The following is a 13375-nucleotide window of genomic DNA, read 5'->3' as shown; positions in this document are numbered from 1 at the left end:
GGTTGACTTTCTTGGAGAAGCACAGTCATGGGAAACTGACTGGCCAAATATCCCTGATCAAGTCAGTAATCTGTGTGCCAGCCTTGCATTTGATTCTAGATAAAGGCTGCAAAAGTGCATTTTTTGACCAAATGCTCTTTGAATAATCTTGCTGTTGACAAGGGTTTTGTCGGCTATAGTAGCGTACAGGGGTTGGTCACTGAAATAGAGGGAATAAAGCCAAAGCAAATGAGGAGCTGAACAGGCAGCTTTTAACCCAAATCCAAGAACATGACAAGCTAAGACAAAATTGCTTTGTGTTCCGATCACTAAAGGCTTAATTCTCCTGACACTTCTGAAATTCGCATTCATGCATGTTCAACCGAAAGATGCAATGGAAACCCATCAGTGATAGATGATTAATAATTGTATACGTCCTTGGCAGGAAGAATGATGTCACAATAGGGTGTTTACCTTATGTCCACATTTCTCAGCAGGGTCATTGTTGGACTGATGAAAAAAGCTTGCTTGTCGGTACATTGAATTCCATAAAACATTTCCTCTTTTGTGTTGCTAAGGTCAGTAAAGTTAGGAAACGTAAGAAAAACAGCAGTCTAAAATGAGCATCACCGTTTTGTAGGTGGACCAACTTCTTCAAATCGATCAAGAGAACTTGTATGATGGAGTATTCATGGTAGAGACAGACAAATCTCACATCCTGAAGATTATCAAGTCAGATCGTATTACAAAGGCTTCCACTGGAAACCAAAGCTTGCTGTGGCCAGAATAGCTCAGTCGGGTGGGCGTTAGACTGAAGTTTTAAAGGTCCCTGGTTTGATCTGGGGTTCTGGCATAGGATCTTGTTTTCAGCCACTGGAATGTGGGCACGGGTGTAAAAAGCTGAAGGGCGCGTTTGGTACAAACAAGCCAACGGATTTCTTCCAACTCTCTGTGGAACCCAGTCAGCTCTCACGGAGGAGCACAAACAAGCATTTTCTGGATGCATGGTGCTTTGACAGACTATACATTGCAGGCATACCCTTGGAATGATGAGCAAACTAACCCTGTGGCCTTGCATTTTCCTCTAGGTAAACGCTGCAAGATTGCCTTTTGTGACCAAAATCTCTTTGTATATTCTTCCCCTCTGACAGAGTACAGGGGTTGGTCACTGAAATAGAGGGAATAAAGCCAAAGCAAATGAGGAGCTGAACAGGCAGCTTTTAACCCAAATCCAAGAACATGACAAGCTAAGACAAAATTGCTTTGTGTTCCGATCACTAAAGGCTTAATTCTCCTGACACTTCTGAAATTCGCATTCATGCATGTTCAACCAAAAGATGCAATGGAAACCCATCAGTGATAGATGATTAATAATTGTATACGTCCTTGGCAGGAAGAATAATGTCACAATAGGGTGTTTACCTTATGTCCACATTTCTCAGCAGGGTCATTGTTGGACTGATGAAAAAAGCTTGCTTGTCGGTACATTGAATTCCATCAAACATTTCCTCTTTTGTGTTGCTAAAGTCAGTTAAGTTAGGAAACGTAAGAAAAACAGCACTCTAAAATGAGCATCACCGTTTTGTACGTGGACCAACTTCTTCAAATCGATCAAGAGAACTTGTATGATGGAGTATACATGTGTGATGGGTAGAAGCATAGAGGGGGCTTTTATTTTGACACTGGTGTTTTGATTGATCTCGGCTTCACCCGCTATATAGTCTCGCGCAGGGAGAACGAAGTATCGTTTGATCTCGTGGGGGCAAATCTGAGCTCGGCGTCGGGAAGATCCGTGAAGCTGTATGTTGCTAATGTGCATGTTAAACTTTTGGGGAAGACCATAGGAACGTGACTGAGCCTGCTGGCGCCGTGTGTGTGCGAGAAGCCCACATTTACACAGGTACGGTTGCTGTTTAAATGCTTTGTAAATGCTGGCAGTTACGATATGTATTACTGTCGTAGTATTGTCAGGTATTGGTGGTTTTTATTAATAATAACCACAGGAGGTCCCAGTTTAGTGTCTTAATGATGGTTTGTTTATTTATTTTAAAGGGAGAGTGGGGGGCTTTCTGAATCAGCAGTGTGGCGTGACAGATATTGTGTGAGCCCCTGGGGATATCTGAAGTACTACAAAGTGAAGTTGCGCTGTGCATTCCACCTGCTACAGTTAACCGGTCTGTACGGTCAGCAACAATAGCCACTGCTTTTTCTTCTTCCCCTTTTTTAATACCTCTGCATTACATCATTTTTAAATAGTTAATAAAGGAATATTTTAGTATATTATTGGGAGGCTTTTTGACCCAGGGCAGCCCCTAATATATTTTATCCCTGGTTAATCTGGTGCCTTTTTAATTTAGGAAGGACGGTTAGGAGGCGCACGCTGAAAGGTAGAGGATATTCAGCTCATTTAAGCCGGGTTTCTGTCCCACCTATATTGAAGGTTGCTGTGTCACGTTTGGTTTATTTTTGATTTGATTAGTGTGGGTGACTGGAAGTATATTTATGTAATCTCTTTTCATTGTCTACTGATTTTATTTAATCACAGTGTGTAATTTAGTATGGGGGGTTGAACCTAGGCTGGTATTGTGGTTCCTTCCTTTTTTTTTATGCGTGGTTATTTTACCATTAGTAATTAATAACCCATCGAGGCCCAGATTGTGCTAGGGTGATGTGATTTTAGAAGTGGGTCTGATCGCTATGATGTGTGCAGCTGTCAAATTTTCTATCCTTAATAAACCTGTTAATATACCAGCCTCTTAACGTCTCTGCGTGCCTTATTTAGGTAATTCTTTGGGTTGGTTACCGAATAATAATCGAATCAGGTAGCCCTCGGGTCACAATTTGGAATCAGGTAGCCCTCGGGTCACAATTTGGCGTAGTCGGCAGGATTAGAGTGCTGGTGTAGCTTTTCCGAGCATATATTAACCGATTTGTTTGGGGATATTTAATATTTGATAGGGTAGCGGTGCATATAGGGTGATTTTTGGCAGAGAAGAAAACAAAAAGGGTGGAAGAAAAGCAGTGGTTATTTGTTAGCAGATCCAGTGGGACCACGGACCGGGTCGTCTGGGAAGCTGCCAGAAAGGAAGCCGCTATCAAGGAAGACTGCAGACCTGACCGCTCCTCGTGACGCTGGAAACCATTTTTTCTTTTTTCTTTCTTTTGTCTTAAGTACATTGACTCCTTTTGGTGTGTTTTTTTTTGGGCGACATGTCTCTGCCTAATTCTGATATGGAAGAACAACTAAGGGCTTTGAACGAACGTGTGCAGCAGTTGCAAGCTGAAAATGATAGATTGAAAGCTACTGAAGGTGTGAATGTGGGTGCTAGCACCAGTAATGGGGAGGAGACACAAGCCAGTATGCGAGCAGAGGTTAGCCAAAATAGGTTTGAGCGGTATATCTACATTCCAAGAGAGAGAAAATGTCCTAGGTTTTCTGGCAAATCTGCAGATATGCCCTCAGTAGAAGATTGGGTTGAGGAGGTGCGCAGGTCTTTGGAAGGTCGTCACATGTCGCCACGTGAGCAAGCCCTATTTATATACGATCATTTAGATGGGGAAGCTAAAACGGAGATTAAATTTCGCCCAGCGAGTGAAAGAAATGATCCAGAGAAAATTCTCACCATTCTGGTTGATATTTATGGCTGTTCTAAATCTTATATTGGATTACAAAAGCAATTTTTCCACCGTCGACAGTTAGAAGGGGAGTCTTTGCGAGAATATTCGCATTCTCTTTTATCCCTAATGGAGATTATTAAACGCCAAAGCCCTAGGCCCATTGCAAATGGCGATCATTTGGTACGGGATCAATTCATTGAGTACGTCCGGGATAGCATGTTACGGCGGGAGTTAAAACGTACAGTGAGGCTTAACCCTAATGTTCCCTTTTTAACTATACGCAGTGATGCTATTCGTTGGGTAGAAGAAGGTGAGCATGGGGGATTGGCAAGGACCCGCGCATACTCCTGTGATACTCAACTTGAGGTAGTAGGTGAGTATAGGGCTGCCAGCCAAGCAGTAACGGCTCAACCTAGTAATGAATTAGCTGAATTGAAGGAGTGTTTGAAAAAGCAGCAAGCTCAACTGGATATGTTGTTGACACATTTGTCTTTGGGTAATAAGTCACCTTCTACACAGGGGGCTTCCTTGGGTCAAACTGCTCCATCTTATCCATATGATTCTTTTGGTAGGCCTATTTGTGTTCGTTGTAAGCAACCAGGCCATATTGCAAGGTTTTGTCGGGAAGGTAGAGGATCTAACCCAGTATCTAGGGGGGGTAGGTTTCCAGATAGTGGGGGATCGAGGAGCGCGGGTATTCCGTTCAAGCCGCAGGAAAACTAATACCGGCTGGTGGGGAGGGCCAACCGCCAGCTAGGCATATTGAAGGCTCCACTTTGCCCTCTAGCCCATTATCTAGATTAATGGGAGTTTGTCCTGTTATTGATGTATGCATGGGAGGGGTTTCTGTTCCTTGCTTACTAGATACAGGCTCTATGGTTACTACTGTTACTGAAACATTTTTTAATCAACATTTTCAGTCTGTTTTTAGACCCTTACAGCAATGTCGCTGGCTTCAACTTAGGGCAGCTAATGGTTTGGAAGTTCCCTATATTGGCTACTTGGAGTTGGATATGCAAGTATTAGGTAGGACCTTGGCGGCAATGGGTGTTTTGGTTATTAGAGATCCTGTTGATCCCCATAGTAAAATTCAAAAGTCTAGGGTCCCGGGATTATTGGGCATGAATGTTATCGGCCAGTGTTACCGTGAATTGTTTGAACAACATGGCTCGACTCTTTTTCAGGCCCCTCCTTTGCAGTCGGTGGGGTATGTTTGGAAGCAGGCTTTCAAAGAATGCCATCAGTTAGATTGCCTGCCTTTGAGTGGTTGCCTGGGCCCAGTGAAGGTAGCAGGACGTATGGCCATCCGCATTCCAGCAGGCTCAGTTCAATTGGTGGAAGCTATTGGCAATCAGCATGTGGGGTCATCACTACAGTCAGTATTGCTGGAGCCTGGGAACAGTAAGCTACCACCTGGCATTTTACTTTCTAGAGCCTATCTTTCTTTTAGTAGAGGCCAGACTTGGGTGCCGGTAGTTAATGTGGAGACCAGAGATGTGTGGCTACCACCCCGTACTGTGTTGGGAAGTCTATTTTTGGTAGCGCTACAAACCAAAAACCCGGTGGTGATTTTGGAGGAGAGGGTTGAAGATCAGGGGAGTGTTGCCATTATACAGGCACTACAGGTTGAGGGTCAGCCACTAGATCTGTCTAATCTTTCTTGGCCTACCTTGTCATTAGCTCAGGGGCAAAAAGGGAAAGAGTTGCTCCAACGGTATAGTGGGGTCTTTAGCCAAACTGAAGGTGATCTAGGGTGTACCAGCTTAGTACAACACGAAATTCCATTGATTGATGATACACCAGTTCGTCAACGTTATCGCAGGCTTCCACCTTCCCAGTATGAGCAAGTTAAGGCACATATTCAAGAGCTTTTAGAGAGGGAAGTGGTGCGGGTGAGCTGTAGTCCCTATTCCTCTCCAATTGTTGTGGTCCAGAAAAAGGATGGCACTCTACGGTTATGTGTTGACTACAGGCAGTTGAATACAAAGACTAGAAAGGATGCTTACCCATTACCAAGGATTGAGGAATCTTTGGATGCTTTGGCGGGTGCTCGATTGTTCTCGACCTTGGATCTGACTAGTGGATACAATCAAGTCCTTATGGCAGAAAAGGACAAGCCAAAAACAGCATTCTGCACTCCTTTCGGCCTTTTTGAGTTCAATCGAATGCCTTTTGGCCTCTGTAATGCGCCCAGTACCTTTCAGCGACTCATGGAACGTATTTTTGGAGATGAACGCTTTCAGTCTTTGTTACTGTACCTGGATGACATTGTGGTCTTTTCCTCCTCTTTTGAGTCCCACTTACAGCGTTTGGAGATGGTTTTGGGAAGATTACAACAGCACAACTTGAAACTAAAACTTGAGAAATGTCATTTCTTTCAGGATGAAGTCCATTACCTTGGACATGTGATCTCTGCCTCGGGGGTAGCGACTGACCCTGATAAGATTACCGCGGTGTCAGAATGGCAGCGTCCAACCACGGTGAAGGAACTTCGATCTTTTCTTGGGTTCGCTTCTTACTACCGGCGATTTGTCCCTCAATTTGCTAGATATGCTGCGCCGCTTCATAAATTAGTGGCCACCCTTCAAGGAGCTAAGTCGAGACCCAGACTGAGCCTACTAGATGGGCATTGGAGTGACGAATGTGAGGAGGCATTTCGCCTACTCAAAGACAAGTTGGTAACTGCACCTGTTTTGGCATATGCAGATTTTGCCAAGCCTTTTATCTTGGAAGTAGATGCAAGTCATACGGGTCTGGGGGCTGTGTTGTCACAGGAACAAGAAGGAAAACCACGTCCAGTAGCATACGCAAGCAGGGGGTTGCATCCTACAGAGAGAAATATGTCTAATTACAGTTCCATGAAATTGGAGCTTTTGGGGTTGAAATGGGCCATTACTGAGAAATTCAGAGAATACTTATTGGGGGCCAAGTTTACAGTGCTAACCGATAATAACCCTCTGAGCTATCTCCAGACTGCCAAGTTGGGTGCAGTTGAGCAGCGCTGGGCCTCACAGTTGGCTCTTTTTAATTTTGACATTAAGTATCGACCTGGAAGCACCAATAGAGCTGCTGATGCTTTGTCCCGACAACCTGACTTACCTGCACCTTCTTATATTGAAGACCTTGCTCCTGGGTTCTCTGTTCCACCCATTGGTCCAAATTTGTCTGGTGGGCCTCCGTGTGTTGGGTCCTTGGCTACTATAGACGCCCTTCCTATACGTCGAAAAGTAGATCTTGTAGCCCTCCAATCAGCGGATCCAACAATAGGAGCTTTTCTAGTGTATTGGGGGCGGGGCCGACCCCCTTCTTCTGAAGAGCGAGCAATGGAAAAGAAACCTGTACTGGGACTGGTCAAGCACTGGAAACGGATAAGAGAGAGAGGTGGGGTGCTCTACCGCCTGACTCATGGGCCAGGGGAGTACAAGGAGCTTTTGCAGTTGCTGTTACCAGAGACATTACAGGCCGAAGTATTAACTGCTCTTCATGACGACCATGGCCATCAGGGGTGTGAACGAACAGCATACCTAGTGCGGCAGAGGTGCTATTGGCCCCAGATGGGGAAGGACATCGAACGGTGGTGTCAGCAGTGTGCCCGTTGTGTAGTAGCTAAAGCTAAGTTTCCAAAGGTGCGAACTTTTCCAGGGCATTTGTCTGCCTCTAAACCTCTGGAAATCCTTGCTATAGATTTCACTTTGCTTGAGAAGGCCAGCGATGGTCGAGAGAATGTACTGGTGGTGACAGATGTTTTTTCAAAATTCACACAGGCATTCCCTACTTCTGACCAAAAAGCCAACACTGTGGTACGTACCCTGATCGAGAAGTGGTTTTATGTGTATGGGGTGCCGCAACGAATACACTCGGATCAAGGCCGGTGCTTTGAAGGTGAGATGCTAAAAGCATTATGTAAATTGTATGGGATACAGAAAAGTCGAACAACACCATACCACCCTGAAGGTAATGGGCAGTGCGAAAGGTTTAACCGCACTATGCATGATTTACTGAGAACCTTGCCCGTGGAGAAAAGACGAAGATGGCCACAACAGTTACCCCAGTTATTGTTTGCATATAACACCACTGTGCATCAGTCAACAGGCCACACCCCATACGAATTGATGTTTGGGAGGAAACCTCAACTACCCATTGACGCACTGCTGGGCGTTGCGGAAGAAGAAATTGTGGAGGGTATGGTAGGAGATTGGGTGCAAGAGCAGCAAGAGTTCCTACGGTTTGCTTATGCAAGTGCACAGCGGCAACTAACAGCGGCCACCAGGCGGCAAGTACCGACCTCATTAAAGGGGATTGCCCCTGTGCTTCCTTATGGTACTATAGTCTATAGAAGGAATCACCTTCAAGGTCGGAATAAGATTCAAGACATCTGGGATAGTACGCCGTATGAAGTGGTGAAGTGCCTGGATGGAGGTGGCAGAGTTTACACCATTAGGCAAGTAGACGGTCTAGGTCCTACCAGAAACCTGCACCGGTCTGAATTACGAGTGGTCCCGGGACAAGTTACATCCCCAGTGGCTTCACAGAGAGAACACTCGAGTAGGGTTGAATCAGTGGAGGAGCATTCTACAGAAAGTAGTAGTGAAGAGGATTCAATTTTTGGCCAGTGGATGGTGAGGCAAGAGGCTGTTCCAGAGTTAGACCTGAACATAGAGCCAGTAGGAAACCTTGTCCCACCAGAGCCTGAGTTATCCCCGTCAGTGGCATCAGTGCCAGTACGACGTTCAGCCCGGAAAACGGCCGGCCAGCATTCGAATTTGTATAACCTCCCACGATCAGTCACCTTCCAGCATGAGGAGGTAGGGGCTACAGCTCAGCCCAGTCTTAATACAGTCCAGTGTTTCTTTAGACCATGGTAACCCTTGTGGTTTGTTTGTCACCGGGACGGTGACATTTCAAAGTAGGGGTGGATGTGATGGGTAGAAGCATAGAGGGGGCTTTTATTTTGACACTGGTGTTTTGATTGATCTCGGCTTCACCCGCTATATAGTCTCGCGCAGGGAGAACGAAGTATCGTTTGATCTCGTGGGGGCAAAGCTGAGCTCGGCGTCGGGAAGATCCGTGAAGCTGTATGTTGCTAATGTGCATGTTAAACTTTTGGGGAAGACCATAGGAACGTGACTGAGCCTGCTGGCGCCGTGTGTGTGCGAGAAGCCCACATTTACACAGGTACGGTTGCTGTTTAAATGCTTTGTAAATGCTGGCAGTTACGATATGTATTACTGTCGTAGTATTGTCAGGTATTGGTGGTTTTTATTAATAATAACCACAGGAGGTCCCAGTTTAGTGTCTTAATGATGGTTTGTTTATTTATTTTAAAGGGAGAGTGGGGGGCTTTCTGAATCAGCAGTGTGGCGTGACAGATATTGTGTGAGCCCCTGGGGATATCTGAAGTACTACAAAGTGAAGTTGCGCTGTGCATTCCACCTGCTACAGTTAACCGGTCTGTACGGTCAGCAACAATAGCCACTGCTTTTTCTTCTTCCCCTTTTTTAATACCTCTGCATTACATCATTTTTAAATAGTTAATAAAGGAATATTTTAGTATATTATTGGGAGGCTTTTTGACCCAGGGCAGCCCCTAATATATTTTATCCCTGGTTAATCTGGTGCCTTTTTAATTTAGGAAGGACGGTTAGGAGGCGCACGCTGAAAGGTAGAGGATATTCAGCTCATTTAAGCCGGGTTTCTGTCCCACCTATATTGAAGGTTGCTGTGTCACGTTTGGTTTATTTTTGATTTGATTAGTGTGGGTGACTGGAAGTATATTTATGTAATCTCTTTTCATTGTCTACTGATTTTATTTAATCACAGTGTGTAATTTAGTATGGGGGGTTGAACCTAGGCTGGTATTGTGGTTCCTTCCTTTTTTTTATGCGTGGTTATTTTACCATTAGTAATTAATAACCCATCGAGGCCCAGATTGTGCTAGGGTGATGTGATTTTAGAAGTGGGTCTGATCGCTATGATGTGTGCAGCTGTCAAATTTTCTATCCTTAATAAACCTGTTAATATACCAGCCTCTTAACGTCTCTGCGTGCCTTATTTAGGTAATTCTTTGGGTTGGTTACCGAATAATAATCGAATCAGGTAGCCCTCGGGTCACAATTTGGAATCAGGTAGCCCTCGGGTCACATGAGCATCACCGTTTTGTACGTGGACCAACTTCTTCAAATCGATCAAGAGAACTTGTATGATGGAGTATACATGGTAGAGACAGACAAATCTCACATCCTGAAGATTATCAAGTCAGATCGTATTACAAAGGCTTCCACTGGAAACCAAAGCTTGCTGTGGCCAGAATAGCTCAGTCGGGTGGGCGTTAGACTGAAGTTTTAAAGGTCCCTGGTTTGATCTGGGGTTCTGGCATAGGATCTTGTTTTCAGCCACTGGAATGTGGGCACAGGTGTAAAAAGCTGAAGGGCGCGTTTGGTACAAACAAGCCAACGGATTTCTTCCAACTCTCTGTGGAACCCAGTCAGCTCTCACGGAGGAGCACAAACAAGCATTTTCTGGATGCATGGTGCTTTGACAGACTATACATTGCAGGCATACCCTTGGAATGATGAGCAAACTAACCCTGTGGCCTTGCATTTTCCTCTAGGTAAACGCTGCAAGATTGCCTTTTGTGACCAAAATCTCTTTGAATATTCTTCCCCTCTGACAGAGTGTTGTCTGATAATGTTGCTTACTGGTGTTGGTCACCACAACAGAAGCAAAAGCTAAAAGACAATGATATTTTCATTCAAAATCACTGAAGTCTTCATTGACCTTGTAGTTCTGACATTAGCAGTCATGCATGTTCTTTACAATGATGCCTTGCTAGGCCCTGTCCACCATACACGACTGACAATTTAATGCATTTATGGAGGTGGTAATGATGGCGCAATAGTGTGTTTACCTCAGGTCGACAATGCTCAGCAGGGTCATCATGGGAGATTTTTGCAAAGTCTCTCCCATTAAATATGTGTTTGATGGGCGAGACATTGTAAAAAGCAGTCATCCTACTTTAGCTTCAAAGATTGTTCTGACTACTTCAAACAGATAAAAAGAGTTGAGCGTTGGATGATGTGAGAAGTCTGAGAAAATGTCAGAAATCACATTCTGTCCAAAATCAAGTACAAGCACGTTTAACAGTCTGGCATTGGAAGATGTATCCTTTTGAGCTGTTTCTTGTGGTTCCATGGTGTAATGGTCAGCACTCTGGACTCTGAATCCAGCGATCCGAGTTCAAATCTCGGTGGGACCTGGTTGACTTTCTTGGAGAAGCACAGTCATGGGAAACTGACTGGCCAAATATCCCTGATCAAGTCAGTAATCTGTGTGCCAGCCTTGCATTTGATTCTAGATAAAGGCTGCAAAAGTGCATTTTTTGACCAAATGCTCTTTGAATAATCTTGCTGTTGACAAGGCTTTTGTCGGCTATAGTAGCGTACAGGGGTTGGTCACTGAAATAGAGGGAATAAAGCCAAAGCAAATGAGGAGCTGAACAGGCAGCTTTTAACCCAAATCCAAGAACATGACAAGCTAAGACAAAATTGCTTTGTGTTCCGATCACTAAAGGCTTAATTCTCCTGACACTTCTGAAATTCGCATTCATGCATGTTCAACCAAAAGATGCAATGGAAACCCATCAGTGATAGATGATTAATAATTGTATACGTCCTTGGCAGGAAGAATGATGTCACAATAGGGTGTTTACCTTATGTCCACATTTCTCAGCAGGGTCATTGTTAGACTGATGAAAAAAGCTTGCTTGTCGGTACATTGAATTCCATAAAACATTTCCTCTTTTGTGTTGCTAAGGTCAGTAAAGTTAGGAAACGTAAGAAAAACAGCAGTCTAAAATGAGCATCACCGTTTTGTAGGTGGACCAACTTCTTCAAATCGATCAAGAGAACTTGTATGATGGAGTATACATGGTAGAGACAGACAAATCTCACATCCTGAAGATTATCAAGTCAGATCGTATTACAAAGGCTTCCACTGGAAACCAAAGCTTGCTGTGGCCAGAATAGCTCAGTCGGGTGGGCGTTAGACTGAAGTTTTAAAGGTCCCTGGTTTGATCTGGGGTTCTGGCATAGGATCTTGTTTTCAGCCACTGGAATGTGGGCACGGGTGTAAAAAGCTGAAGGGCGCGTTTGGTACAAACAAGCCAACGGATTTCTTCCAACTCTCTGTGGAACCCAGTCAGCTCTCACGGAGAAGCACAAACAAGCATTTTCTGGATGCATGGTGCTTTGACAGACTATACATTGCAGGCATACCCTTGGAATGATGAGCAAACTAACCCTGTGGCCTTGCATTTTCCTCTAGGTAAACGCTGCAAGATTGCCTTTTGTGACCAAAATCTCTTTGAATATTCTTCCCCTCTGACAGAGTGTTGTCTGATAATGTTGCTTACTGGTGTTGGTCACCACAACAGAAGCAAAAGCTAAAAGACAATGATATTTTCATTCAAAATCACTGAAGTCTTCATTGACCTTGTAGTTCTGACATTAGCAGTCATGCATGTTCTTTACAATGATGCCTTGCTAGGCCCTGTCCACCATACACGACTGACAATTTAATGCATTTATGGAGCTGGTAATGATGGCGCAATAGTGTGTTTACCTCAGGTCGACAATGCTCAGCAGGGTCATCATGGGAGATTTTTGCAAAGTCTCTCCCATTAAATATGTGTTTGATGGGCGAGACATTGTAAAAAGCAGTCATCCTACTTTAGCTTCAAAGATTGTTCTGACTACTTCAAACAGATAAAAAGAGTTGAGCGTTGGATGATGTGAGAAGTCTGAGAAAATGTCAGAAATCACATTCTGTCCAAAATCAAGTACAAGCACGTTTAACAGTCTGGCATTGGAAGATGTATCCTTTTGAGTTGTGTCTTGTGGTTCCATGGTGTAATGGTCAGCACTCTGGACTCTGAATCCAGCGATCCGAGTTCAAATCTCGGTGGGACCTGGTTGACTTTCTTGGAGAAGCACAGTCATGGGAAACTGACTGGCCAAATATCCCTGATCAAGTCAGTAATCTGTGTGCCAGCCTTGCATTTGATTCTAGATAAAGGCTGCAAAAGTGCATTTTTTGACCAAATGCTCTTTGAATAATCTTGCTGTTGTTACATGCACATGCACGTGGGCAGTTTTTGCATGTTTTGCAGGTGTGGGCTCAGCCTCTGAAGGAGCTGCACCTGGGAAGTGGGTGGCACCTTCTCCTTATAAGAGCTGCCTCTAGGGGGGAATAGGGAGCAAGAGGGAGAGACAGACCACCAGAGGACAGACACAGAAGAGCAGTTTGGGCCAACCTGCTCTGGTAGGTAATATGGTTAAATCCTGTACTATCCCCATGCTTATGTTTTGAACAAAACAGAGTTTTGTTTTATTTCTCTGGAGCTGGGCAGGTAAGGAAGGGCGCGCCCATACATGCCTTCATACAGGCCTCTAATTGTATAGACACATTAGGTAAGGGGCGAGCACCATCCTGTGTATGTTTTGCTTTATTAGGGTAGGTTTAGAGTAGTTAGTTATTTGTTTTTTTTTCTTGATTTAAGGTAAGAGTATTTTTGGTTTAGTTAGTTTAAGGTTGGTTTTCTTTTGTTATGTTCTTTCTTTTGGTGTCGTCCATGGTCCAGCTCTTGTTTTGTTTGTTTTTTTTGGTCACTTTGTTTCTGCATATATTGTGTGTGTGTGTATGTATGTATGTATGTATAAACAAAACAAAACAGCTGGTTTGGTGATAGTAAACGGTTGAAGCTACTAAGTTGTTTGTGGTT

At 44.2% G+C, this 13375-nt stretch overlaps 2 non-coding genes across 2 annotated transcripts; both read left to right on the top strand.

Moving 5' to 3' along the window:
• The first annotated feature begins 10780 nt into the window (after nucleotides 1-10780).
• Nucleotides 10781-10852, top strand: trnaq-cug. The gene has a single exon. It is a non-coding gene; the product is annotated as a tRNA-Gln (tRNA).
• Nucleotides 10853-12492: 1640 nt separating this feature from the next.
• Nucleotides 12493-12564, top strand: trnaq-cug. The gene has a single exon. It is a non-coding gene; the product is annotated as a tRNA-Gln (tRNA).
• Nucleotides 12565-13375: the final 811 nt, after the last annotated feature.

The sequence above is a fragment of the Pygocentrus nattereri genome, chromosome 22 (assembly GCF_015220715.1).
Source record: "Pygocentrus nattereri isolate fPygNat1 chromosome 22, fPygNat1.pri, whole genome shotgun sequence".
Lineage (NCBI taxonomy): Eukaryota > Metazoa > Chordata > Actinopteri > Characiformes > Serrasalmidae > Pygocentrus > Pygocentrus nattereri.
The sequence above is the reverse complement of the archived record's forward strand: the minus strand, read 5'-3'. Positions and strand labels throughout refer to the sequence as shown.